The following is a 25,601-nucleotide window of genomic DNA, read 5'->3' on the forward strand; positions in this document are numbered from 1 at the left end:
CTGTACTTCTAGTAAAGGAACTTCACAAAGAATGGTGTAAATCCCTGGTTAGATAGGAGCATCTGCAAGGACTTGTGATGACATCTTCAGCATCACAGGTCCTGTACATCTAGTAAAGGAAATGCACAGAGGCTTTGCGGCGAATCACATTTTTCCTAATATTCGGATCGAAGTCCACTTCGGATACTTTGATTCGCTCAACACTAATCACAAACTCAAAAAGAACCAGGAGACCTTGCCTCCGCATGAAAATAAGAAACTATACTGTGCATGCTGCTGAGTAAGATTACATAGCAACCCAGAAAGAACAGTGTACCCCCAGAATGTCAGCTTGCAGAAGAACACCTAAAAGGAGAACATGTGGATCATCTCAAAAGCATGTACCAGAAAATGATGACCCTACTATAGCAGGAGAATCCAGTTTCATCCAGACCTTGAGCAAATAGATTCAGTCGTCTCAAAGAACTGAAGGCAATGAATCAGGCTGCGGTGAGGTTGTGGGATAAAGCTCAGGAAGAACATCAAAACCAGAAGCAGGAGTATCATTGCACACAAACATCATCTAGCATCAGGCTAGAGAGAACTAAGCAGGTTTAAAATGAACTATGCAAAAAAACAGATTCAGGCCAGATCAAGATTGAATGACGAAACTGGGTTAAAAAATTTGGTGTTCTGCTAAGTTAACAAAATCAATAACAATCTTATGTATTTGATAGTAGGCAGCATGGTTGTTCACTGGTAAGCAATCTTGGCTTGTAGTGTCAGGGTCCAGGGTTTGAACCCGATAAAAGACAACATCCATATAGCGTTTGTACGTTTACCCTGTGTTTGAATAGGTTTCCTCCCACACTCCAAAAACATTGGTGAATTTAGATTGTTATCCCCAATGGAGACAAGGAATAATGTGAGTGACATCAATCCCAGGACAATGCTCTGAAATGTAAAAGTGCTATAGAATAATAATCCTATTAGGATCTGGTGCCAGTTCAACAAGCTGGATTCATCTTCATCCCCTGATCCAGCTTCAGCCTCATTCACAGGTGCTTCACGTACGTGTTCTCTACGGACAGCACACGTACCCATTCATTTTAATGTGTATTCACACATTCGCGTTTTACCACATTCCGTGGGTCCGTGTTTTTAGCAAAGGAAGCATTCTCTCTTGTCAGTGTTCCCGGATCCATCACGCCCAATATAATCTATGGGTCTGTGTAAACCCCTCATGCCATCGGTGTTTCACGGATCATTAGTAATAGAGACTTTGGAAATTATTTTTCAGCTGCAGTGTCTGAGAAATGGATGACAAACGGACAGAAAAAAGCGGACACGGATCCTTCACGGAGGCATCACTGACCACCTTTTCACAGATTTGAGCACGAACATGTGAATGAGGCTTAATGAAAACATATTTATCTTAAATGTTGTATGTATGTATGTATGTATGCATGCATGCATGCAACCAGGTTACCTAGAGATAAGTGTTGCCCAGTGTAACTTACAGCAGCTTATCCCCCCACTCTGTATGTCCTAACAATGAAACTACAAAAGGGAGCGTCCAACTCCTTACACCTTCAGTTTATGTCATGAGTTGTACAATGCAAGATTATGTTCATCATTCGTATATAATAATATATTATATATATTTGTGGTCATGGCTACGGCCAAGAGATATCCGAAGAACCCTAGGGAGAGAAAGAACGGGAACAACCTAACCCAGCTAGGCGTGTCTTAGCTAACCTGACTAAATGGCTTATTGTGTGCCCTAAGCCATGATCGTGGGTAGGCCTATAAGTGGGCAAAAACCAAGCCAAGTAGGGTAGAAGACGAACTCGAATGGCATGTGCAAACTAATCCCCAAGCCAACTGCAAGGCGTCAGGGATCTAGAGCGAAAATTCGGGGTGTATGAGGCAAGACCAGAAGGAGACCTACAACCCATCTTGTGGATGACAAGGCCAGAGACATGATGCTCAATATTGCGGATACTGCACCAAAGCGGAATGGAGGACCGGGAATACGTTGTGAAATGGATCATAAAAACCAACTGAACCTTGTAAAGTTTTGGTTCTAGTGCGAGTACTGGCAATGCCCTAGCCTCAGGAGATCGTGGGACCGAAACCTAACTGCCTAAACCAGTGATGGCTAACCTTGGCACTCCAGCTTTGGTGAAACTACGACTCCCAGCATGCTCCATTTATTTCTATAGAGTTCTGAGAGCAGCATCTTGGGAGTTGTAGTTTTACCACAGCTGGAGTGCCAAGGTTAGCCATCACTGGCCTAGACTATGCAGGAATGAGGGCCAAAAAGAACCATGTAGATAGGAAGAGAATCCTTGAATAGTTCCCCAGACAACAGCTATCTGCTAGCCGTGGTCTGCGCGTTGTTCTACTGTGTGCCCCTGAAAATTGTTTTAACGCTTGAGACGTGAAGACCGACCTACTATCTGAATCTTCTACCCTGAGGAAATGCTGGACCTTGTCCAAAACCCGATTCAACGTGGTTGTAGAGAGTCTGAGGTTAGTGCGGCAAGAAGCTACGAAGCCATAATATACAAGATTCTGTCTATGCCCTCCCATGAGTGAGGGAATGCAATGCAATGAAGTTACCGGCGAAAATGAATTCCTGGTCATGGTAAAAAGGCAAAGACTTTGCGTGGGGACCTGCTTGACAAGATATGTTTGACTACGATCAGAGACTGAAATGCTAGAGGGAATTGCCCTACTTGTTCTTCCTCTGGCAAGACCTGAACAAAAGCATGAACAATTAAAGCAAGACGAAATATCTGCGTAAGACATGACAATGATGCTGTAGGGCGAACCGGACCAGTTTGCGGTCAAAACAAAGTGAGCGATCAACAGGGATTATTAGGAAATTAGGGAAGCAGGTATGTATTCGATACATACGGGCCAAATCAGCCCAGATGGACAACCAACCAGGCAATCAGCCCAGCAGGATTGAAAACAGTCGTCGGGCCCCCGAAGCCATGGGGCAGAGTTTTTTTTTAAAGAATTATAACTATAAAAAGTGACCTGAATAAGGTGCAGGTGAAATTAAACCATGAGCCTGACCGATGTGGCAGGCGATACCTAAGATAAACTACATGGCCTGAACAACATAGAAAGCGAAATATCGTTAGGAACGAGACCTGACCGACGTGGAAGGTGACCCCCAACATGAGTTCAACTGCATGACCTGAAAAGACGAAGGGAAACGTGACAAAAAAAATTGAGATAATAACGGACATTAACTAAAATGAAACCTAAATAACGTAAGCTGGCAAGCATGTAAAGATGTGAGTCATTCAAAACCAAAAGCATAGCTGCACAGGTGGAAAGACAACCATTGGTCGGACCTCTGAAGCCATGGGGCCGAAGCAACCACCAGGGGCCCATGGGGCCGGGCAGCCGCTGGGATGCGAACCTTAAGGATTAAGGACGGCTGGGGAAAAGATTGGGACTTAACCCAACGGGTTTAGTAATCAACTGGGACTCGATAACCTAGAAAGACAAAGACATGGGGTAAAGCTTCTTAACCGCCTCACGCAGGATCGCGTTCCGGAGGCGGCAGCTCTGCGCACAGTCACGCATATATGCATCATCTCGCGAGACGCGAGATTTCGCTCAAAGCCGGCACGCGCATCGCGGGCCGGCAAAAGTTAGAGGACAAGTAAGTCACCAGCCTGCCAGCCAATGATCGTGGCTGGCAGGCTGGCAATTATCAAAAAAACGAATGAAAAGCGAGATAACACATCATATTAGTAAATATGATGTGTTAAATGGCTTGTCTGCGCCTCTGCTGGTCCTTTTCGTCGGTTGGTTCCAGCAGAGGAACAGAGATCACTGTGAGTACCCACCAACACTACACTTAGCCCCAGATCACCCCCCATCACCCGAATTAACCCCTTGATCGCCCCTGTCAATCACCTAGTGAAAGGAAAAAAGTGATCAGTGTAAACTGTCACTTTTTTTCCACTGGTATTGACTGTTAGGTTTTAGGATAGTTTAGGCCCCTTGGTTAGGTAGTTTAGCGTCGGTTAGCGCCCAGCCCCCGCACCGCAGTCACTGATTCGCTGATTAGCGTATCGCTAATCAGCATTTGTACATTTATAGTATCTGTAAGTGATCAAAACTGATCACAGTCAGATCTATAATTGTATTAGTGTCACTTTAGCTCGCCCTCCACCCAAAACACAGTGTTTGCCCAATCAGGCCTGATCGGTCGCCCACACGTGCGTTCACCCACACCCGCCCCGCCGCAGTGACAAAAAATATATCTTTTTTTGATCACTGCACAATCACTTTCCAAGCGCTGCGGCGATAAAAAAAAAAAAAAAAAAAAAAATCAGTTTTGATATTTTTTATCAACCGCAGCGGCCTCCGGTACTTCGCTAGCCTCCCATTTGTAAGACAGGCTTGCTTTTTTTTCTTGGGTAGTCTCAGGGAATACCCCTAAATTTAGTAGTCCAAATGTCAAACAGGGGGTATTCTTCTGAAGAGGCCTACAGGATTCTGACCCAGTCAGATGAGGAATGGGAACCCTCATCTGACGAATCCAGCGGGTCAGAATATGAACCTGTAGAAAGCAGTGGCAGTCTGACCCGTGTCGCTAGACCACAGGTTGCGCAGGATCCGCTTCAAGAGCAGCAGAGTGGGGCTAGCGCTGTAGGATCACGCGGTGAGGCATACACCAGCAGCGCAGCCCTCCCTGGACCTAGTACCAGCACTGCCGTACAACATGGTGAAGTGGCGAGCACCAGAAGGGCAGTTGAAGCTGGTACGGTGGCACGTGCAGTAGTTACCCCGTCGCAGCCATCGCACAGACAGGCCCGTAGAGCCCCTAGAGTCCCTGAGGTGCTGGCAAATCCTGATTGGCAGTCACCAACTTCAGCCGCACCATTAGTTCCCCCTTTCACCGCCCAGTCTGGAGTTCGGGTTGAGACAGCTCAGATCGGTTCGGCCCTGGGATTTTTTGAGCTGTTCTTGACTGCGGAGCTCTTGGACTTAGTCGTGGCAGAAACAAAATCGGTATGCCACTCAATTTATATCCGCCAACCCGGGAAGCTTTTATGCCCAGCCTTTCCGGTGGAAACCAGTCCAAGTTTCCGGAAATTAAAAATTTTCTGGGCCTTCTCCTCAACATGGGTCTAACCAAAAAGCATGAATTGCGGTCATATTGGTCCACGAACCGGATTCATCACATGCCCATGTTCTCTGCTGCTATGTCCAGGGCACGATTTGAGGCCATCCTGAGTTTCCTGCACTTTAGCGACAACACCACCTCCTGTCCCAGAGGCCACCCAGCTTTTGACCGGCTCCACAAAATTCGGCCCCTCATAGACCACTTCAACCAGAAATTTGCAGATTTGTATACCCGAGAGCAAAACATCTGCGTAGACGAGTCCCTAATACATTTTACCGGGCGCCTTGGCTTCAAACAATACATCCCAAGCAAGCGCACCCGGTATGGGGCCAAATTGTATAAGCTCTGTGAAAGGGCCACAGGCTATACCCACAAATTTCGGATCTATGAGGGAAAAGATCAGACCCTGGAGCCGGTCGGTTGCCCTGACTACCTGGGGAGCAGTGGGAAGACAGTCTGGGACTTGGTGTCACCCTTATTTGGCAAGGGGTACCATCTTTATGTGGACAATTTCTACACAAGTGTGGCCCTCTTCAGGCATTTGTTCCTAGAACAGATTGGCTGCTGTGGCACCGCGCGAACTAGTCGCATGGGCTTCCCCCAACGGCTTGCAAGGGGGGAGAGGGCTGCCTTGTGTAACGAAGAACTGCTCGTGGTGAAATGGAGAGACAAGCGTGACGTTTACATGCTCTCCTCCATTCACGCAGACACGACAATACAAATTGAGCGAGCAACCCGTGTCATTGAAAAGCCCTCTGTGTCCACGACTATAATTTGCTCATGGGAGGGGTGGACTTCAATGACCAGATGTTGTCTCCGTATTTAGTTTCCCGACGCACCAGACGCTGGTATAAGAAGGTGTCTATATATTTGATTCAATTGGCGATGTATAATAGTTTTGTTCTCTACAGTAAGGCTGGGAGAACACGATCCTTCCTCAAATTTCAGGAAGAGATCATCGAGAACCTCCTGTATCCAGAAGGTTCCGTGGCCCCATCCACCAGTGTAGTTAGCCGTCTACACGAGTGACATTTCCCCAGTGTCGCTCCTGGTACCTCAACCTAACCGTCACCCTGAAAAAGATGTCGTGTCTGTAGCAGGAGTGGAATAAGGCGTGACACCCGCTATTTCTGTCCTGACTGTCCTGACCACCCTGCCCTATGCTTTGGAGAGTGTTTCCAGAAGTACCACACACAGGTACACTTAGCATAGGGATTGCATCACACAGGGCTATTAGGGCCCTTTTACTCACAGCTGCTGCAAACCTCTCCTTTCACCTTGGATAAAGTGAATAATGTACTTCGCCACATCTTTGGGCGATTTGCACATTGTCCCATGGGGAAGGAGAGGTTTGTCCTATAAAAAGGTAAAAAAAAAAAAAAAAAAAAAGGCAAGCAAAAAAATTAACTTCAGTTCAAAAAAGTTTATATGTTCTGTTCAAAAGTTAATAAAATTTATTGTGTTGCGGCCTGGTTTTTTCTTTTTTGTTTTGTTTTTTTTACCTTCCAGGTGGACCAACCGATCGACTAGCTGCAGCACTAATGTGCATTCTGACAGAAGCATTGCGCTGCTGTCAGATTACACAAAAGTCGGTGTATGCAGCGATGCAAGACGAGATTTCTCCTCTGCAGTAAAAGATCCGTTTGCCGAGGCATATGAGCTGAGGAGGTGGCGGTGTTCATATGCTTTGGCAAACACTTTGTATATATATATAAAAAAAATAAAAAAATCCCGGCAATGATTTATTCATCCACATCGATTGATGTGAATAGATAAATCTGGTTTGCCAGGGCATACGAGCTAAGTGGGTATGGATGTTGGGCGGAGCTCCTATGTCCTGGCAGACTCCTTTCCCCTCTTTTTTTTTTTGGCAGAAATTTTTTCATCCACATTGATCGATGCGAATGAAGAAATCTGTGCCGTTCATTTTTTTCTTTCAGCCCAAAAAATCTCATTACCCGTATGCTCAATATAAGGAGAATAGCAGAAACTCCTAATGCTGGCCATACATGTAATGATTGCGGAGACCCTCAAATGCCAGGGCAGTACAAACACCCCACAAATAACACCATTTTGGAAAGAAGACACCCCAAGGTATTCGCTGAGGGGCATATTGAGTCCATGAAAGATTGAAATTTTTGTCTCAAGTTAGCGGAAAGGGAGACTGAGAAAAAAACCAAAAAAATAAATTTCCGCTAACTTGTGCCCAAAATTTTTTTTTCTATGAACTCGCCATGCCCCTCATTGAATACCTTGGTGTGTCTTCTTTCCAAAATGGGGTCACATGTGGGGTATTTATACTGCCCTGGCTTTTTAGGGGCCCTAAAGCGTGAGAAGAAGTCTGGGATCCAAATGTCTAAAAATGCCCTCCTAAAAGGAATTTGGGCACCTTTGCGCATCTAGGCTGCAAAAAAGTGTCACACATGTGGTATCGCCGTACTCAGGAGAAGTTGGGCAATGTGTTTTGGGGTGTCATTTTACATATACCCATGCTGGGTGAGATAAATATCTTGGTCAAATGCCAACTTTGTATAAAAAATTGGAAAAGTTGTCTTTTGCCGAGATATTTCTCTCACCCAGCATGGGTATATGTAAAAAGACACCCCAAAACACATTGCCCAACTTCTCCTGAGTACGGAGATACCACATGTGTGACACTTTTTTGCAGCCTAGGTGGGCAAAGGGGCCCACATTCCAAAGAGCACCTTTCGGATTTCACCGGCCATTTTTTACAGATTTTGATTTCAAACAACTTACCACACATTTGGGCCCCTAGAATGCCAGGGCAGTATAACTACCCCACAAGTGACCCCATTTTGGAAAGAAGACACCCCAAGGTATTCCGTAAGGGGCATGGCGAGTTCCTAGAATTTTTTATTTTTTGTCACAAGTTAGTGGAAAATGATGATTTTATTTTTATTTTTTTCTCTTACAAAGTCTCATATTCCACTAACTTGTGACAAAAAATAAAAACTTCTATGAACTCACTATGCCCATCAGCGAATACCTTGGGGTGTCTTCTTTCCAAAATGGGGTCACTTGTGGGGTAGTTATACTCCCGGCCGGACACAGACATCGCAGCTCGCAGGTAAGTATAATGCTTCTATTTATTGCTAAGTAACCATGGCAGCCAAGACTGCAATAGCGTCTTGGCTGCCATGGCAACCGATCGGAGCCCCAGCGATTAAACTGGGACTCCGATCGGAACTCTCCGCTGCCACCAATGATGGGGGGGGTGATTATAATTAGGGGGGGGGGGGGGGAGAGGGGAGGCCGCACTGGTCACATTTAATACTGGGAATCCGCACTGGCCACCAATGACTATAGAGGGAGGGGGGCCGCACTGGCTACCAATGAATATAGAGGGGGGGGGGGGGGGGTCGCACTGGCCACTAATGAATATAGAGGGAGGGGGGCCGCACTGGTCACATTTAATAGTGGGGAGGGCCGCACTGGCCACCAATGAGTTAAATACAGGGGGGAGGGGGGGGTCTGCCCCCTGCTGCCTGGCAGCACCTGCTAGGCAGCAGGGGGCAGTCATGTACACAGTTCTCAGTATATTCTAACTTGAAGCGTCCCCATCACTATGGGAACGCCTCTGTGTTAGAATATACTGTCAGATCTGAGTTTCACGATCTTACTTAAATCCGATGGTATATTCTAACAGAGGCGTTCCCATGGTGATGGGGACACTTCAATTTAAAATATACCATCTGACTGGAGAAAACTCCGATCTAATGGTATATTAATAGGGGACTCCTGACTTTACATTGAAAGTCAATGGGGGACGGATCCGTTTGAAATTGCACCATATTGTGTCAACGTCAAACGTTTGGCTCCGCACGGCCAGGCAGACACGAAAACGCTGCAAGCTGCGTTCGGGTGTCCGCCTGCTGAGCGGAACGGAGGCCAAACGATGCCAAACTGATGCATTCTGAGCGGATCCGCATCCACTCAGAATGCATTGGGGCAGTACGGATCCGTTCGGGGCCGCTTGTGAGAGCCTTCAAACGGAGCTCACAAGCGGAACCCCGAACGCAAGTGTGAAAGTAGCCTAAAATATAAATGAACAAAAGAAAACTTCTGAAGGGTGTGCCATGGAAAATAGTATCAGATGGCCGTATGACCTACCAATGTCGATGACAATTGTGAAAGCCTCTTATGGCGCGAGCCATGCGCGCGAGCCTCTTATGGCGCGAGCCATGCGCGCGAGCCTCTTATGGCGCGAGCCATGCGCGCGAGCCTCTTATGGTGCGAGCCATGCGCGCGAGCCTCTTATGGCGCGAGCCTCTTATGGCGCGAGCCATGCGCGCGAGCCTCTTATGGCGGAACAAGTATCGGATGACCGTGCAAACTACGAATGACGATGCCAGTCGTGAGGTCCTATAAGCGAACAGCCACTTGTGCGAGTCTCTTATGGCGGAAAAAAGATGACAGATCAGATGGCCGTGCGAACTACAAGTGTCAGTGCCAATCGTGAGGTCCTATAAAGCGCGAAGAGCCACTCGTGCGAGCCTCTTATGATTTTTTTTTTTTTTTTTTTTAAATAAACCACTTATGCAGCACCAGAATGCCTTGGGGACTCGCATAACCATGACCCCGTCCAACAGCAAACCTGGGACACTAACCAGCCTACAACCATGTCGTACCCCTAACAAACAAAACATGAAAAAACGGTCATAGGGCCCCCAAAGCCAGAGGGATGACGTTGCGGTGACTATAAGTAATTAAAACGTAAGCCGGACTTGATGGGATATGCAGCGACTTGAATGATTGGATTGGCTAGAAGGTGGCCTAAGGAACATGACTGCCGCCAGGCGTTGAAAATATAGACATTAGTAATCCGAAGCACGTGCATACATAAAACACTAACCACCGCGAAACGCAAAAATGAAATTGAAACAGATGGGAGAAAACAACATTACTTACCGGTAATCGTTTTTCTCGATACCCATGACGGCACCCAGTGCGACTCAGGACCTCCCATCAGGACAGGAAACCTGAGAAGATAAAAAGGACACACCTCCACCCAACACCAGTGGAAGAAATAAATTGTTCTCCGGAGAGAAGTGATAAGGGATTAAAGACCCTCTTATTCTTTTTTTTTTTTTTTTTTTTTTTTTTTTTAAATCTATATTACTTCATATAGACCTGACTGATACTTTATAAATGTATCCGTATCTGTATCTATATATGGGGAGGGAACTATCGGGTGCCGTCATGGGTATCGAGAAAAACGATTACCGGTAAGTAATGTTGTTTTCCCCTCACCCATGACGGCACCCAGTGCGAGATAGACTATAAGTAGAGTCTAGGGGGGGGCTACGGCCTGCAGGACCTTCTGCCCAAATGAGGCGTCAGAATGGAGCTGCAACCTATAATGTCTGAGAAAGGTATGTGGGGAACTCCACGTAGCTGCCCTACAAATCTGAGCTAAGGACACATCAGCTCTTTCAGCCCATGAAGTAGACACTGCCCGAGTAGAATGGGTCCCGAACCCAGAAGGAGGGGAAAGACCCAAGGAGATGTAAGCCCTTGTTATGGCCTTCTTTACCCATCTGGCAATAACCCCGCAGGATGCTTTTTTACCCCTATTCTTCCCTAAAAACTGGACAAGAAGGTTCTCGTCTTTCCTCCATGAAGACGTAACATCCAGGTAAACTAACAAGCATCTTTTAACGTCCAAGGAATGCAAACTTTTTTCCCTGCTATTGGAGGGGTTAGGAAAAAAGGAAGGCAACACAATGTCCTGGCTCCTGTGAAAATCTGAGACAACTTTGGGAAGGAAGGAAGGCAGGGGCCTAATTACTACTTGATTGTCCTGGATGACAGTATATGGTGGATGTGCAGAGAAGGCTTGGATCTCCGAGACCCTCCTAGCAGAGGTGATTGCCAGTAGAAAAGCCATTTTAATGGACAGGATGTCAATTGGGATCTCTAACAAGGGCTCAAATGGCTTATCGGTTAGGGCTGTCAAGACCCTGTTTAAATCCCATGGAGGGGAAAGAGGCCTTACAGAAGGATGGATTCTGGCTGCGGCAGAAAGAAAACGTTTGACCCAAGGATGCATTGCTAACTGATAGTCGAAAAAATAGCTCAAGGCGGATACCTGTACTTTTAGGGTGGAGGCTTTGAGTCCCTTGTCTAACCCTGCCTGCAAGAAGTCTAAAACTTTAGGTATTTCTGGAGGTTTAAATGGATCAGGGCTAGACCCTAGAAAGGAAGCAAAGATATTCCACACTCTATTATATTTCCTGGCTGTTGTAGCTTTCCTACTGCCTAAAAGGGTGGAAACAACCTTGTTAGAGAGCCCTCTACTCAACCAGATGCCCCTGTCAAACTCCACACTGCCAATTGTAGAATCTCCGGATTGGGGTGGCATACAGGCCCCTGGAGAAGGAGGTCCTCCCTTGGAGGGATCATCCAGGGGGGGCTTCTGGCTAGATTTAACAGGGTGGAGTACCAGATCCTTTTGGGCCATTTCGGGGCTACCAGGATTATAGAGGCTCCCTCCCTCCGTACCTTCTTCAGTACGTGAGGAATTAGGGAAATAGGTGGGAAGGCATAGCCTCGTTCTCGGCTCCAATCCTGGGCCAGACTGTCCACGGCCGTGGGGTTCTCTGTGTGATTTAAAGAGAAGAACCTCTCTGTCTTCCTGTTCTTCCGGGTAGCGAAGAGGTCTATAGTTGGAGTCCCAAACCTTAAGACAATCTGGGAAAAGACTTCTTCGTTCAGACTCCACTCTGCCTGGCTGAGTTCCACTCGGCTTAAAAAGTCGGCCACCGTGTTCTCTTTTCCCTTTAGATGTATTGCAGATAGGAGCAGGTTCCTGTCTTCTGCTATTTTGAAAATTTCCTGGCAGAGGAAGATTAGGGATGGTATTTTTGTTCCGCCCTGGTGATTTATATAGGCCACTGTTGTTGAATTGTCCGAGTAAAAGACCAGTTTTTTGTCCAAGACATCTGGGACTGCCACCCTTAGAACTCTTTCTACTGCCCTGAGTTCCTTGTAATTTGATGTGCAGGCTCGGGTTCTTAGATCCCATCTTCCCTGCCAATATTTCCCATCTGAATGAGCCCCCCAACCCCACGGACTGGCATCTGTTGTTATCCGTATGGGTTCTATGAAGGACCAGGGCATCCCTGTCGAAAGATTCTTCTAGGATGTCCACCATAGGAGGGAATACCTTGCTCCGGAGGAGAGATGAAATTTTTCCTCTAGTGTTTGTGGAAGACCATTCCATTTCTTTAAGATATCCCACTGTAACGATCTTGTGTGAATCTGAGCAAACGGCACTGCGGGAATCGTAGCCGTCAGGTGCCCTAATACTGCCATCGCCTTCCTGATGGAACATCGGAAGGAGCGGAAAAGGATCCAAACATGTTTCTTTGTTGAAACTATTTTCTTCTGAGGAAGGAATGTTTTCTGAGCCCTGGAATCTAGCTGCATCCCTAAAAATACACAATTTTGAGAGGGGGTTAGGCAAGACTTTTCTCGATTGATCTTCCATCCCAGATCTTTCAGTAGAGAACACACCAGGACAAGATCCGTCTGTAACTGTACCTTCGTCTGGGCTATGAACAAAAAGTCGTCCAGATAGGGTACTAACACTATCCTGGACAATCGGAGGAATGCCACCATCTCCGCCACAATCTTTGTAAAAATTCTCGGGGCTTGTGAGACCCCAAACGGGAGGGCCCTGTATTGCAGATGCAGAAGCTGGCCCTTTACTTGGACTGCCGTTCTCAAATACCTTTGGGAGGAGGGATGAATAGGGATGTAGTAATAAGCATCCTCTAAGTCTATACTTGCCATCCAGCAATCTTTGTATAGCAGGTCTATAGTTGTTTTTATCGTTTCCATCCGGAATCTTTTGTATTTCAGGAATTTGTTTAGTCGTTTTAGATTTAGAATCATTCGAAAGGACCCATTGGGTTTCTTTACTAAAAAGAGTGGGGAGTAATACCCCTTGCCCTCCTCTTCTATGGGAACTTGACAAACGACTCCTTTGTCCAATAACGACTGAACCTCTGCCTCTAAAACTGTGGATTTTAAGGGATCTTTCGGAGTTGGAGTGTGGGTGAAGAAATTTGGGGGGTAGGAGAGAAACTCCAATCTGACTCCCTCTGCTATCCCTCCCAACACCCATTTGTTTTGGGTGACCTTTGACCAAGCAGGGAGAAAGGAAGAGAGTCTCCCCCCAACTTGGAGCCCGGCGTCATTGCTGCTTATCTTTTTTATTATCCTGGGATTTGAAAAGAAAGCCGCTAGATTTCCTTTGAAATCGATCTCTCTCTTTCCTATCGTAGGGCTTGCCCCTCTGCCTTCTAAAGCTCTGCTGGGGCCTACGAAAAAAGGGGGGCTTCTGAGGAACAGGAAACCCCCTTTTTTTGTCAGAGGCCTTCTCCAGGATGTCATCTAAAGATGACCCAAATAATCTGTCGCCTTCACACGGAAGGGCACAGAGTCTGGCCTTAGATCCCTGGTCACCCTTCCAGGATCTAAGCCAAATAGCTCTTCTAGCCGCATTTGTCATAGCAGAGGCTCTGGCGGAAAAGCGCATCACATCAGTGGAGGCATCCGTTAAAAAATCAGCTGCTTTTGAGAAGGTGGGGAGAGAAGCTAGGAGCTCTTCTCTAGGTCTTTTTTCTTTAAGATGTGACTCTAGCTGGTCAATCCATAGTCTCAGCGACCGGGAAACCCAGGTGGCTGCGACTGCCGGTCTGAGACAGGCGGCCGATGTCTCCCAAGCCCGTTTAAGATATATGTCCGCTTTTTTATCTAACGGGTCAGAAAGACAACCTAAATCATCAAATGGGAGGGCAGACTTTTTTGCAATTTTGGCGACTGGCGCATCCACCGTAGGGGCCCTATCCCAACTTGAGGACACTTTTTCTTCATAAGGGTATTTTCTTTTAACAGAGGAAGGTATGAAGAACTTTCTGTCAGGATTTTTCCACTCTTTTTAAATAATCGCCTGCATGCTTTCATGCATAGAAAAAACCCTATGCTTTTTAGGGCCTAATGCCTGGAAGGCCTGATCCGCAACTGATCTGGTCTGCTTAATGTCCTCCAGCTGCATAGTTGCTCGGACCGCTTTTAATAATGGCTGCGTATCGTCAGGGGAAAAGAAGGACTTCCCTGAATATTCCTCGTCCGAGGAATCTGAATTACTGGAATCTAGCTGCCCGGATTCTCTGGCCTCACTATCGGATGAGTCCATTTCCATACTATCACATTCTGTGGCTTTATCCGGGGATCTGGCACGGCCTTTACTGAATGTCTTGAAGGATGCTTTAATTAAGGACCTCATAGATCTTGTAAGGGTCTGGGACTGCTCCGCTACCAGTTTGTCTATACATGCCGTACACAGAGGCTTCTGATAGGATGCAGATAGAGTCGTCTTACAATCTGCACACTCTTTGTGTTTTGACTTGGAAGACGACTTTTTTGGAGGCTTTGGGATCTAAGACAGAAACACCTTATTAGTAAAAAAAAAGGAACGTTCTCACCATGTGAATTTTTCCTTCCCCATCCTTAGGACCAGTACCGGACTTGCAGGCCTCAAGGGGTCCAGGGGTTCAGCGCGTCCATCTGTAGGCTCCGACATGCTTGCTAGCTGGATCCTACTTCAGCACAAACACACTGTGCCTCCGCTGGCTGCCTGCACCTGCGGCCGCATTTATAGATTTAAAAGACGCGCCTCGGCCCTCACTTCCGGGTCCTGCGCGTCAAGGGAGAAGCCCCGCCCCCCGACGTCATCGGCCAGCCCTGAAAGATGGCCCCGCGCATGCGCATAAGCGCTCAGACGCGCGGGCGCCATTCTCAAACTGGGCAAACCGGCATGGGGAGCCGCCTGAACACGGCCACAGCGGCTCCCCGCAGGACCGGCAGCGAGTGCGGGCGCAGGCAGACTTGTGGGGAGCGGCTTCCGGCACGGCCACAGAACTACCGCTCCCCAGGGATAGGTCTTCCCACGGCATAGCCACAGACCCCCCCCAGCGCTGGTGCTTCTTCTTCTGAGGTATGTCGTGCAGTATTACTGCTGCTTCTCAGGAACTCCCATCCGGAGGACAGGAAACCTGAACTGGTGTTGGGTGGAGGTGTGTCCTTTTTATCTTCTCAGGTTTCCTGTCCTGATGGGAGGTCCTGAGTCGCACTGGGTGCCGTCATGGGTGAGGGGAAAAACAAGAGCCTGAGGCATTGCAAGTTCGCTAAGAGAAGTCTCTTATCGTGACAAACAAATAAACAGCTTGTGAAAACATAGCAGGAAACTTGCTCCTATTGGCCCACTGACCTCCGCTGAGGAGCTGTTTGGTGAACTGGGGCAGGAGACCAATCTGAGTGAATACGAACCAGAAGTAAAAGGAGACCAGTCTGAGTGATTGTGAACCAGGATTAACAGAAAGTAGGCCTATGGAGGAGGGGAACGTAAGCCTGAAAAGAACACAGTTATGTTTATCGGGAGAGAGGTACCAGAGCGGTGAGATTATTGAGTAAAACCATGACGTAGCAATGAACAGGAGAATGCAGCTTTGAGTGGGAGCAGAGTACAACACATGATGTAACAAATGGGTGAATGCAGCTTTGGATGTGAGTGGTACCTAAAAAACATGGTACGGGCACAGCTCTGAGTATGGGTAGCGCATGAAAAGCATGGTATAAAGCAGACATATAAATGCAACCTGAAAGTGAGCAGAGTATTGACGTGATGCGAAAGCAGACACGTGAACGCAGCTATAGTAGTGAAAGGAGTATAGGACAAGATGTGAAAGCAGACATGCAGACGCAGCTTTGGATGTGAACGGAATAGTACTTGATGTGACAGCAGACATGGAAAGCGGCTTTGGTGAGTGGGGTATACGACCTGGTGTAGCAGTAGAAGTGTGAACACAACTTTGGGTATAAGCAGAGCATGAAATTTGGTATAACAGCAGCTCTGGTTGTGAACGGAGCATAATATAGATGTAACAGCGACGTGAATGCAGTTCTTGAAATGGGCCTGGAAAGAACCTGTAGTAGCATAGGACGTGTGAACGCAGCTCCGAGTGCGAGTAGAGCAAACATGATGTACCAATAGACGTATGAATGCAACTCTGGTCGTGGGTGGAGTGCAAAAAATGATTTGACAGCGTAGTGTATATGCACCTCTGGGTGTGGCAGAGAATGAAATAGGAAGAATAGCAGCTCTAAATGTGAGTGGAGCATAAACATGATGTAACAGTGAAAGTGAATGCAGCTCTGAAACAAGCCTAGTATGATCATGTTGTGACAGCGGACGTGTAAACACAGCTCTCACAGTGAGCAGAGCAAACATGGTATACCAGTCGACGCATGAACGCAGCTCTGGTTGTGAGTGGAGCAAGGTGGGAACACCAGGGTGGTGCGTCCAGAGCATGAAAACGGAGTAACAGTAGCAGCTATGGCTGTAAGCCGAGTATACAACATGTAATAACAGGCGTGTAATACGGATCCGGCTGTCGGCTGGGTACAGAATGAGATGTAACAGCCAACAGGTGAACACAGCTTGAATGTGAGACCAATCTGAGTGAATACGTACCAAGAGTAGGAAAGTGCTGGACAGTAAAGACGTGCAGATGCAGCATAAGACATGAAATAAAAGCCGAAAGTGTAAATGCCGCTCAGGATAACAGCAGAGCATAAAAATGCAGCAGGGTTTTTAAGTACATGGAGCAGTGAAATACGCGAAGTCTAAAGATAGTGGTAGCGGGGGGAGGGGGAGACACATGGCAAGGAACAGCTACAGCAAGAGGCCTAAAGAATAATAGCTGCATCCGATCTCCAAACATGAAGTCACGTGCAGCCCGGGTAACTCTTCCTTTACAGCAAACCGGCTGAAGTAACTTTTCATACGAGACAAACAAAGCGAAGTGAAACTTGTAAGATTTATAGGAACTAACTCCTATTACCAACAAACAAAGTTGAAAAGAAATAGAAGTATTTAGCCCCAACGAGCAAACCTGAGGTAGCAGATTCTGAGGCGAAGCCTCCCGTTCGCTAGCAAAGTCAGCTCCGACCGGCCAGGAGAGACAGCCCCGGCCCAACCTACTTACATAGTATGGCGCGTGCATGCTACGGTAGCAGAGAGCAAAATAACAAGCTCCATGCTGCAAAGAAAGACTCCTACCACCAGAGAAGCTAGTTTGCTAATGACACCCAGCAGCAGCTGTGCACCTGAGAACACACGCCTGTGGGTGAGGCTGTGGCTCGTATATGAAGAGCCTCCGCCCCTCCCACAAATGCAGGCTGACTAATCAGCCTTACCAATATATACACACACACACACACTATATAAGGGCTTATGCACACGACCGTTGTTGTTATGCGGTCTGTTTTTCACGGATCCGTTGTTCCGCATCAGAGGTTTTTTCCCCCCTCTGATTTAAGTCCTCTTCTGTTCAGTTATTGCACAAAACATATCCGTATGGTTTCCATATTCGATCCGTTTTTTGCGGATCGGAAACGGAAACAGTAACTTATTAATCACCAAACACATGAGCAATATGGGCTGGGCATAGCATTGCTACAGTATAGAAATACGGATGTGTTCCGTGTGCGTTCCATATTTTTTGCGGACCCATTGACTTGAATGGGGCCTCGGACCATAATTTGCGGACAATATTAGAACATACACTAATTTTTTGCAGAACGGCCACGAGGACAAACGGAAATGGAATGCACACAGAGTAACTTCCGTATTTTCTACAGCCCCATTGAAGTGAATGGTTCCACATACGGGCCGCACAAAAAAATGGAACGGAAGAAGAAATAAAATACGTTTGTGTGCATGAGCACTAAGACTTACTTTAAAGATTCCAATCCAGTCTTTAGATTTGCTGGCAAAGTTTTTCCCTCTGCAGAATGTGCACTGTATATCAGTGTTCGGTTTGTAGAACTGCTGCATGTTGATGAAGATGACCTGAGAAAGATTACATTCGGCACGTGAAATACTAGACGTGGGTGGGTCTTCTGCTTCCCAATCCATGGTCGGTGAAGCTTCAGAGACTGGAATAGGTCACGGAGGCCCTGTGTTCGAGAAAATGTGACAATAAGTGGTTAATGTACAGAAAGTTTACACAGACAGATCCTTCCTACATACAAAGCAAAGGGTTAACTCACTAGCTGTTCACCCAAAAAGTTACAGAAATCAGCAGAGAAGCCGGACAGGATTCAAGTTCTGTGTAAGATTGTAAAGTGAAAGTGAAAGATGCTGTACTGAAGCTATAACAGGAAACCTCTGAACTGGTTTTCACTACTTCAGGCAAAAAGCCTAACCCATCTTCCCTCCTCCCCGAGCTGTTGTGAGCCCAGGAGGGGAGGGTGGGAGGCAGTGCGGATGGGATTGGTGACTGCGGTAAGCATGGTAGTAGTACCCATAGTGGCACATTGGTGATCTTCACCCTCTCTCCGACACGGCATCAATTTGGTCTGCATGGCTGTAGTGCCAGAAGGAAGCCTCTAAAGATGATGCACAAGAAAGCCTGCAAACAGGTTGCTGAAGACAAGCAGACTAAGGACATGGATTACTGGCAGGGCAGTAAATGGGGCCCCCTGCTGAGCTGCCCAGACAGAAGTGAAAGAGAGCTGGTGGCCCCACCTGAGAAGAGCACAGACAGCACATCAAGGAGCGCTGGTCCCTGGTCTCATGCCCAGGGGCGTACATAGAAATCATGTGGCCCCATAGCAAAACTCAGAATAAAAAGTACATGCAGATGTTGTCATTAGTAGTGTGTGTGTGTGTGTGTGTGTATGTATTCCCTGCCCCTCATTGCCCTATTAGAAATAGTAATAAGGCAATGAGGGGCAGGGACTGAACCACCCTTCAGAATTTCAAGCATGGGGGGGGGGGGTTTGAAGTGTATGAGAAGCTACTGTTGTAGTGTCCCACTAGGTAAATGTGGGCACTACACAAGGGTCAATTGGGCCACGTCGTACTCCACCTCCTGTGGAACAGTGGCAGTGTATTTCACAGTACATTTTAATGCATTTTAATGTGTATTTTTCCCTGTGATATGTGCAGCAGGCCTATTGGGGTGTAGTTAGGCATCCTAGGCACTAGGGGGAGCCAGTGAACACTTAGTATATATATTTAGACCCAGACAGGGAGGAGTTAGTCTGTAGTCAGGAGTCTGTGGAGACAGAAGTAAGAGGGCACCAGCCAGAAACATGCTGAGGGCCTCCTCCTGACATGCAGCTGGATAGCCCTGGCTGCTAGTTGTTACCAGGTGGCTAGTAGTGCAGTCTAGCCTGCCTGAAGTTTCCTGAGCCTATGTTAGCTCAGAAGATTCACCCCAAGAGAAGAGTTTGCCTCCTGGGAGAAACCTGCAATTCCCACAAGCCAAGCAGAGCCAGTGGTCCAGCTAGTACAAGTAAGCTGAAGGGCAGAAGGAGTATTAATGTAAAGCAAGGATAAATCCGGGAGGAAGATTGTTACCAAGGATAAAAGCCAGCATTGGGGCATCCGGGCCTTGGGATAAAAACCAGACAGGAGTTCTAAGGAACAGTGTACACTATATCTGAGGAGAAGGTACAACCTGATTCTGAGTGTGTTGTTGTTTACCCTCTGAGTATCTTGCAAGGAACAGTATACCTGCCATAATTGTGAAAGCCTGCTTGTGAAGTGTATCTGATATGTGGAACTGAATTGACATCCCACTGTACAAAGTTGAACTGATTACAGTAAAGCAAAGTTTGGATCACTATACAATCTGTGTACCTCACTTATTACACCTAGAAATCGGTGTGCCACCGTTACAGGCACTGGCGTCACAAACTTTAACCACTTACCGTCACGCTAACGCCGAAAGGCGTCATTTCTGCGGCGCTCCCAGGTCACACTAACGCCAATAGGCGTCATCTCGCGTGAGCCGAGATTTCCTGTGAACACGCGCACACAGGCGCGCGCGCTCACAGGAACGGAAGGTAAGAGAGTTGATCTCCAGCCTGCCAGCGGCGATCGTTCGCTGGCAGGCTGGAGATGTGTTTTTTTTAACCCCTAACAGGTATATTAGACGCTGTTTTGATAACAGCGTCTAATATACCTGCTACCTGATCCTCTGGTGGTCCCCTTTGTTTGGATCGACCACCAGAGGACACAGGTAGCTCAGTAAAGTAGCACCAAGCACCACTACACTACACTACACCCCCCCCCCCCCCCCGTCACTTATTAACCCCTTATTAGCCCCTGATCACCCCTGATCACCCCATATAGACTCCCTGATCACCCCCCTGTCATTGATTACCCCCCTGTCATTGATTACCCCCCTGTAAAGCTCCATTCAGACGTCCGCATGATTTTTACGGATCCACTGATAGATGGATCGGATCCGCAAAACGCATCCGGACGTCTGAATGAAGCCTTACAGGGGCGTGATCAATGACTGTGGTGATCACCCCATATAGACTCCCTGATCACCCCCCTGTCATTGATTACCCCCCTGTAAAGCTCCATTCAGACGTCCGCATGATTTTTACGGATCCACTGATAGATGGATCGGATCCGCAAAACGCATCCGGACGTCTGAATGAAGCCTTACAGGGGCGTGATCAATGACTGTGGTGATCACCCCATATAGACTCCCTGATCACCCCCCTGTCATTGATTACCCCCCTGTCATTGATCAACCCCCTGTAAAGCTCCATTCAGATGTCCGCATGATTTTTACGGATCCACTGATAGATGGATCGGATCCGCAAAACGCATCCGGACGTCTGAATGAAGCCTTACAGGGGCATGATCAATGACTGTGGTGATCACCCCATATAGACTCCCTGATCACCCCCCTGTAAAGCTCCATTCAGATGTCCGCATGATTTTTACGGATGCACTGATAGATGGATCGGATCCGCAAAACGCATCCGGACGTCTGAATGAAGCCTTACAGGGGCATGATCAATGACTGTGGGGATCACCCCATATAGACTCCCTGATCACCCCCCTGTAAAGCTCCATTCAGACGTCCGCATGATTTTTACGGATCCACTGATAGATGGATCGGATCCGCAAAACGCATCCGGACGTCTGAATGAAGCCTTACAGGGGCATGATCAATGACTGTGGTGATCACCCCATATAGACTCCCTGATCACCCCCCTGTCATTGATTACCCCTCTGTAAAGCTCCATTCAGATGTCCGCATGATTTTTACGGATGCACTGATAGATGGATCGGATCCGCAAAACGCATACGGACGTCTGAATGAAGCCTTACACGGGCTCCTGTAAGGCTCCATTCAGACATTTTTTTGGCCCAAGTTAGCGGAATTATTATTTTTTTTTTCTTACAAAGTCTCATATTCCACTAACTTGTGTCAAAAAATAAAATCTCACATGAACTCACCATACCCCTCACGGAAACCAAATGCGTAAAATTTTTTAGACATTTATATTCCAGACTTCTTCTCACGCTTTAGGGCCCCTAGAATGCCAGGGCAGTATAAATACCCCACATGTGACCCCATTTCGGAAAGAAGACACCCCCAGGTATTCCGTGAGGGGCATATTGAGTCCATGAAAGATTGAAATTTTTGTCCCAAGTTAGCGGAACGGGAGACTTTGTGAGAAAAAAATTAAAAATATCAATTTCCGCTAACTTGTGCCAAAAAAAAAAAATTTCTATGAACTCGCCATGCCCCTCATTGAATACCTTGGGGTGTCTTCTTTCCAAAATGGGGTCACATGTGGGGTATTTATACTGCCCTGGCATTCTAGGGGCCCCAAAGCGTGAGAAGAAGTCTGGTATCCATATGTCTAAAAATGCCCTCCTAAAAGGAATTTGGGCACCTTTGCGCATCTAGGCTTCAAAAAAGTGTCACACATCTGGTATCGCCGTACTCAGGAGAAGTTGGGGAATGTGTTTTGGGGTGTCATTTTACATATACCCATGCTGGGTGAGAGAAATATCTTGGTCAAATGCCAACTTTGTATAAAAAAATGGGAAAAGTTGTCTTTTGCAAAGATATTTCTCTCACCCAGCAAGGGTATATGTAAAATGACACCCCAAAACACATTCCCCAACTTCTCCTGAATACGGCGATACCACATGTGTGACACTTTTTTGCAGCCTAGGTGGGCAAAGGGGCCCATATTCCAAAGAGCACCTTTAGGATTTCACAGGTCATTTACCTACTTACCACACATTAGGGCCCCTGGAAAATGCCAGGGCAGTATAACTACCCCACAAGTGACCCCATTTTGGAAAGAAGACACCCCAAGGTATTCCTTGAGGGGCATGGCGAGTTCCTAGAATTTTTTATTTTTTGTCACAAGTTAGTGGAAAATGCTGATTTTTTTTTTTTTTTCATACAAAGTCTCATATTCCACTAACTTGTGACAAACAATAAAAACTTCCATGAACTCACTATGCCCATCAACGAATACCTTGGGGTCTCTTCTTTCCAAAATGGGGTCACTTGTGGGGTAGTTATACTGCCCTGGCATTCTAGGGGCCCAAATGTGTGGTAAGGAGTTTGAAATCAAATTCTGTAAAAAATGACCTGTGAAATCCGAAAGGTGCTCTTTGGAATATGGGCCCCTTTGCCCACCTAGGCTGCACAAAAGTGTCACACATCTGGTATCCCCGTACTCAGGAGAAGGTGGGGAATGTGTTTTGGGGTGTCATTTTACATATACCCCTGCTGGGTGAGAGAAATATCTTGGCAAAAGACAACTTTTCCCATTTTTTTATACAAAGTTGGCATTTGACCAAGATATTTATCTCACCCAGCATGGGTATATGTAAAAAGACACCCCAAAACACATTCCTCAACTTCTCCTGAGTACGGCGATACCAGATGTGTGACACTTTTTTGCAGCCTAGGTGGGCAAAGGGGCCCATATTCCAAAGAGCACCTTTCGGATTTCACAGGTCATTTTTTACAGAATTTGATTTCAAACTCCTTACCACACATTCGGGCCCCTAGAATGCCAGGGCAGTATAACTACCCCACAAGTGACCCCATTTTGGAAAGAAGAGACCCCAAGGTATTCGCTGATGGGCATAGTGAGTTCATGGAAGTTTTTATTTTTTGTCACAAGTTAGTGGAATATGAGACTTTGTATGAAAAAAATAAAAAATAAAATAATCATCATTTTCCACTAACTTGTGACAAAAAATAAAAAATTCTAGGAACTTGCCATGCCCCTCACGGAATACCTTGGGGTGTCTTCTTTCCAAAATGGGGTCACTTGTGGGGTAGTTATACTGCCCTGGCATTCTAGGGGCCCGAATGTGTGGTAAGGAGTTTGAAATCAAATTCTGTAAAAAATGACCTGTGAAATCCTAAAGATGCTCTTTGGAATATGGGCCCCTTTGCCCACCTAGGCTGCAAAAAAGTGTCACACATCTGGTATCACCGTACTCAGGAGAAGGTGGGGAATGTGTTTTGGGGTGTCATTTTACATATACCCATGCTGGGTGAGAGAAATATCTTGGCAAAAGACAACTTTTCCCATTTTTTTTATACAAAGTTGGCATTTGACCAAGATATTTATCTCACCCAGCATGGGTATATGTAAAAAGACACCCCAAAACACATTCCTCAACTTCTCCTGAATACAGAGATACCAGATGTGTGACACTTTTTGCAGCCTAGGTGGGCAAAGGGGCCCATATTCCAAAGAGCACCTTTCGGATTTCACAGGTCATTTTTTACAGAATTTGATTTCAAACTCCTTACCACACATTTGGGCCCCTAGAATGCCAGGGCAGTATAACTACCCCACAAGTGACCCCATTTTGGAAAGAAGAGACCCCAAGGTATTTCGTGATGGGCATAGTGAGTTCATAGAAGTTTTTATTTTTTGTCACAAGTTAGTGGAATATGAGACTTTGTAAGAAAAAAAAAAAAAAAACATCATTTTCCGCTAACTTGTGACAAAAAATAAAAAGTTCTATGAACTCACTATGCCCATCAGCGAATACCTTAGGGTGTGTACTTTCCGAAATGGGGTCATTTGTGGGGTGTTTGTACTGTCTGGGCATTGTAGAACCTCAGGAAACATGACAGGTGCTCAGAAAGTCAGAGCTGCTTCAAAAAGCGGAAATTCACATTTTTGTACCATAGTTTGTAAACGCTATAACTTTTACCCAAACCATTTTTTTTTTACCCAAACATTTTTTTTTTATCAAAGACATGTAGAACTATAAATTTAGAGCAAAATTTCTATATGGATCTCGTTTTTTTTACAAAATTTTACAACTGAAAGTGAAAAATGTAATTTTTTTGCAAAAAAATCGTTAAATTTCGATTAATAACAAAAAAAGTAAAAATGTCAGCAGCAATGAAATACCACCAAATGAAAGCTCTATTAGTGAGAAGAAAAGGAGGTAAAATTCATTTGGGTGGTAAGTTGCATGACCGAGCAATAAACGGTGAAAGTAGTGTAGTGCAGAATTGTAAAAAAGGGCCTGGTCTTTAGGGGGGTATAAACCTGTGGTCCTTAAGTGGTTAAAAGGACCTTGCCCCAGGCACATAAAACACCTGCAACATCCAGGGCACCTCATTCCACCATCAGGCCTGGTCCCTAAATACAGAGTGTGCCCCAGAGGACTACTGTGCCAGCCTCTCCTTCACTGCTGTACGCCTGCCCCGGGTTCTCCTACAAAACTGTGAGTAACCCTCGCTTGTCCAAGAACCGTGACCTCACAATCGCAATACCCTGCAGGTCTGGCGTGCTGCACTGTGAGGTGAATAAGCTGTGAACAGGTCTGTGTGTGTGTATATATATATATATATATATATATATATATTCATACACACACTAGCACAACCACTAACTCCCTGCTACACCTACATAACACACATAGCTTTAACCAGCCGTCAGCACTCTAGTGTGACCCCCTCCCCCTCTGCAGCTCAGCGTGTGGGCGATTAGAGAACGGTCATATAGAGTGTGCAGTCTGCTGCTTGTGTTGCTGTGGGAATCCCAACAGCTCATGGAGTTTACACTACCTTGCAGGCCAGGGCTCTCCAGGTCAGAGGTCAGGAAGTTAGAGCCGTGAAGCTCTGCTAACCTTGCCGGGCCCCCTCTCTCTCCCACATAGTGCTCTGCTGCTGTAGTGATACTAGGCAGGGGAAGCAGCAGAAACTATTTGGTGGGTGGCTGCAAGGCCAAGGAGGAAGGGAGACGTACTTCGATTGGAAAGGGGGTGGGGCCAATCAGCCTGCCCGGGCCCCTCAAACTTCCGGGACCCATAGCAACTGCGTGGTCTGCCGCTATGGGCGGTACGCCAGTGCTCCTGCCCACTGTGACCCGTAGGGTCCTTATGCTGTAGTGAGGAGCTGGGTGCTGCACCCATAGCACCGGCTCCACTGCAGTCACTGCACTGCGAATGTAATGGCCTCCTCTAGCCTGCTCCCCTGGTTTACTGTTGAGTTCAGAATGTCACCCTCTAATGACCTGACATATTTGCCGCCAGCCCCGCTCTCCTCTCTGTGCTACA

At 46.7% G+C, this 25,601-nt stretch overlaps 1 protein-coding gene across 4 annotated transcripts in view; it reads right to left on the reverse strand.

Annotated features, from left to right (window-relative positions):
* Window positions 1-25,184, reverse strand: part of LOC121004296 (epidermal growth factor receptor substrate 15-like) — a 137,897-nt gene extending 112,713 nt beyond the window's left edge. The window contains exons 1-2 of one of the 4 annotated variants that reach the window (XM_040436461.1): window positions 25,111-25,184; window positions 17,964-18,184 (exon numbers count right to left, since the gene is read on the reverse strand). The gene's annotated coding sequence lies outside the window, so the exon portion shown is untranslated. Of the gene's footprint in view, window positions 1-17,963; window positions 18,185-18,277; window positions 18,415-18,531; window positions 18,661-25,110 lie in introns of those variants that run through there. The other 3 variants (XM_040436462.1, XM_040436464.1, XM_040436460.1) reach the window with 3 other exon arrangements.
* Between the last annotated feature and the right edge of the window lie 417 nt (window positions 25,185-25,601).

This window comes from Bufo bufo, chromosome 6 (genome assembly GCF_905171765.1).
Source record: "Bufo bufo chromosome 6, aBufBuf1.1, whole genome shotgun sequence".
Classification (NCBI taxonomy): domain Eukaryota; kingdom Metazoa; phylum Chordata; class Amphibia; order Anura; family Bufonidae; genus Bufo; species Bufo bufo.